Source organism: Petaurus breviceps, unplaced genomic scaffold (genome assembly GCF_028583685.1).
Source record: "Petaurus breviceps papuanus isolate PSGF00001 unplaced genomic scaffold, PetGlider_PUasm1.0 139, whole genome shotgun sequence".
In the NCBI taxonomy this organism is placed as follows: domain Eukaryota; kingdom Metazoa; phylum Chordata; class Mammalia; order Diprotodontia; family Petauridae; genus Petaurus; species Petaurus breviceps.
The window spans coordinates 21,366,713-21,370,446 of record NW_027185697.1 but is presented as its reverse complement, the minus strand read 5'-3'; the positions used below and the strand labels follow the sequence as shown (position 1 = coordinate 21,370,446).

Here is a 3,734-nt window from a genome sequence, read left to right as displayed (position 1 = left end):
CAGGTCACAGTCCATGAGTGAGAAAGGGCATTATCACACCAGAGTGTGTGGACACAGGAAAACTGAAATCCTGGTCAAAAGTTCAGGTCAGGAAAAAAAAAAATTCTTGTGTTCACTCACAGAAGAAAATCACAGACCAGGAGAACAGTGAACAGACATCTCCTTAAATTATACAACTTTGAAAGAACTGAAATCTTACAGATTCCCAGAATTAGTTCTGAAAGCAGCAGCATGGAATACCTGGAGTATGGGAGATGGGACAGTGTCTCATCTATTTGAGGAGCTGAGACCAACTTTAGCATAAATTTAAAAGTCAAGAAATAGACAGGAAGAATGGGGAGAGAAAAAAAAAACACAGAACATAGAAAGTTACTATGGTGATGGGAAAAATCAAAACACAAAATCAGGAGACAGAAATTTCAAAACTGCTACATGACAAGCCTCAAAGGAATATATGAATCAGTGTCAGGCCCAAAAATAATTCCAGGAAGAGCTTAAAAATTTTAACTATCAAATGAGAAAGTTAGAAAAAATTTGGAAAAGAAATAAGCATGGCACAAGAGAATCTTGAGGGCAGGGCACAGAGTCACCAGCTTAGCAAAGGAAGTACAAGAAAAAATGAGGAAAAAAAAAGATTGCAATAATTTATTGAAGAAAATAATTCCTTAAAACATAAAAATAGCCAAATGAAAAAGGAGGTACAAAAGCTTACTGAAGAATATAATTCCTTGAAAATTAAAGGTGGGCAAGTGGAAACTAATGACTACAAGGGACATCCAAAACTAATAAAACAAAATTTAAAAAGAAAAGATGACAATATGAAATATTTCACTGGGGAAAAAATAAAAAAAATAATAATTTGAAGAGGGATAACTTAAGAATAACTTGTGTACCTGAAAGACTTTATAAGAGAGAAACTGGGAGAGACAGAGACAAAGAGATAGACACAGAGAGACAGAGACAGAGAGAGAGACAGAGAGAGACAGAGACAGAGAGAGACAGAGACTGAGAGCTAAGGCACCAGCCTAACACCAAAGTTTTTTATTTTATTAGGTAACTATAGGGGGTGGGGCCTCAGGCCATTACTGCACAGTTTGCTCATTAGTGCCACTTCCAGAGTCTTGAGGCTTCATGACATCTGGCCGTTCTGGAAGGCTGGAGAAAGAATCAATGCGTAATGTTTCAAATACGTCATCGGTTCGAAAGGCCAGCCCCGCAGTGGCTGGTGCTTGAGGCCTGGCTGTCTGACTTGTGAAGCCACACTCGCCCAGGGTCTTATTATCATCCAGCAGCAGGTCATCCTTGTAGAGCCGCTGATCATCTGGGGGCCTCTTGAGGATGCCTTCCGCAATGCACTTAAGCTCAAACACTGTGCTCGACTCCTTCGCATCTGTAAAGATCGTTGTCTTGTGGCGCCGGATCAATAGGAACACGTCCTGGGGGCCAGGGACAGGAGAGAGTCTTATCCGACCCTCCTGCCTCGAATGCGTCCGAGCCCCTGTCCCTCCAGCTCTGGTCAGAGCAGGGCCTTCTCCATACATTCCTAGGCCCCCATTCCGATGCCCCTAGCCCGGCCCGGGGCCCCGCCTGTATCAGCAATGCCATATTCACAATGCCTATGGAAATTGTAGATATGCTGATATAATTATCCATCACAAAATACATCATGCTTGCCATATGGGGGAATAAGCTAGAAAATTTATTAAGATACCAAAAGACTGAGTCCCAAAACCAGAAAGTGAAAGCCATCAGAGTAGTTATTAAATTGGCACAGGTAGATCAAGTAGAAAGCACCCACATTCTCAAGCCTTTAAAACAGAACAGGCTACCTCAGGCAAAGGTCCTCCTCTCCCCACTCACAGCAACCACCCAGCGTCCAGGAAGCGTGCTCCCAGCAGCTCCGGCCCCTGGAAGTTCTCAGCAGGAGTCCTTAGCAGAAATTCTGGCTGACTCAAAAAGGGCTTCGCGCTGCCGCTGCCTCTGCTGCTGCTGCCGCCGTCGCCGCCACTGCTAGCCACCGCAGGAACTCTAGCTTGGCTTCTGCTCGCCCCTTTTCCCCTCGTTCATGCCCTGAGCCCAACCCCTCCACTCAGGGTGCCCCTTGCTTATCTCAGTATCTATTATTCTTTAGCCAAATGGGGGAAAAAAGAAATTAAAAGCAAGCGTAGAAACAATGATCTCAGGCAAAGCAAATGGATATATATGTGTTTGTGTGTGTGTGTATTTAAAAAGAGACAAAGGAGAAAATTACTGTTGCTAAAAGCCACCACAGATATATAAACAATATCAATAATAAAAATATATGCAACAAATGAAAATGATTTCCACATTTTTAAAAGAAAAGTTACAGGAGGTATTAGACAGCAAAATTATTCTATTGGGAACTTCAATTTTGCCCTTTCTGAATTAGATGAATCAAATCAAAAATTAAACAAGAAAAAAAGTTAAGGAGGTGAACAGAATTTTTATAAAATTAGACATGATAGACCTCTGGAGAAAACAGAAAAGGAATAGAAAGCAATAGACTCTTTTCCACAGCATTATAGGGCACTTCCATAAAAGTTGACTATTAGGGCATTAAAAAAAAATGACAATCTAATGTAAAAAGGTAGAAATATTAAATACATAATTTTAAAATAACAATGTGATAAAAGTATATTCAATAAAGGGCAGTGGAAAGAAAGATTAACATTAATTGTAAACTAATCTAATGCTAAAGAATGTGTTACAAAAAATCATGCAAACGATTAATAATTTTACTGAAGAGAAAATAATAATTAAACAACATACAGCACTTTATAAGATGAAGAAAAGACAGTAAAGGGAATTTTATATCTCTAAATTCATACATCGATAAGATATGGAATGAAGCAACCAATGCCTTGAACACAGAAATAAAACTAAATTAGAAAAAGAGCACATTTAAAATCCCTAATTAAAAACCAACTTGGAAATACTGAAAATTGAAGGAAAGATTAATAGAAATGAATGTAAGAAAACTATTGAAAAACAAATAAAACTAGGAGTTGATTTTATGAAGAAACTAACAAAATAGATAAACCATTAATTAATTTAAAAAAACTTATTTATGTTTAGTTTTCGTCAATCATTTCCACAAGATATTGAGTTACAAATTTTCTATACATCTTTCCCCTACCCCCACCCCAAGTCAGAAAGCATACTGAATACCCCTTCCCCAATCTATTTTCTCTTATATCCTCCCCCATTCCCTACTCCCACCTTTCTAGTAGGGCAAAATAAATTTCTGTACTCCAGTGGCTGTATATCTTATTTACCAGTTGCATGTAAAAAACATGTTTTTTTACATTTGTTTTTAAAACTTTGGTTTCCATATTCTTTCCCTTTTTACCTCCTCACCTACCCCAAATGGGAAGATAAACAATTCAATATAGGTTGTACATGTTTAGTTACCGAAATCATTTCCATAGTAGTTATATTGTCAAAGACTATATTTCCCTCCCTCCTTTCCCACCCTTCACTTATTCTATTTTCTCCTAACCCTGTCCATTTTCAAAAATGTTTGCTTCTAAGTACCTCCCCCCCCATCTGCCCTCCCTTCTCTCCTCTCCCTTCTTATCCCCTAACCCCCTGTAAGGGTTATGGGATTTAAAGATCTTCCATGCCCCGTTGGACTTGCTGACGTAGCAGGAAGGGGCGGAGCAAGAGGAAGCGGAAGCCAAGCTAGCGTCCCTTCGGTGGCTGGCGGTGGTGGT

General features: G+C 39.4%; 1 pseudogene; it reads right to left on the bottom strand.

The window, feature by feature from the left end:
* Window positions 1-1,053: 1,053 nt before the first annotated feature.
* LOC138145876 (elongin-B pseudogene) lies at window positions 1,054-1,541 on the bottom strand (annotated as a pseudogene).
* Between the last annotated feature and the right edge of the window lie 2,193 nt (window positions 1,542-3,734).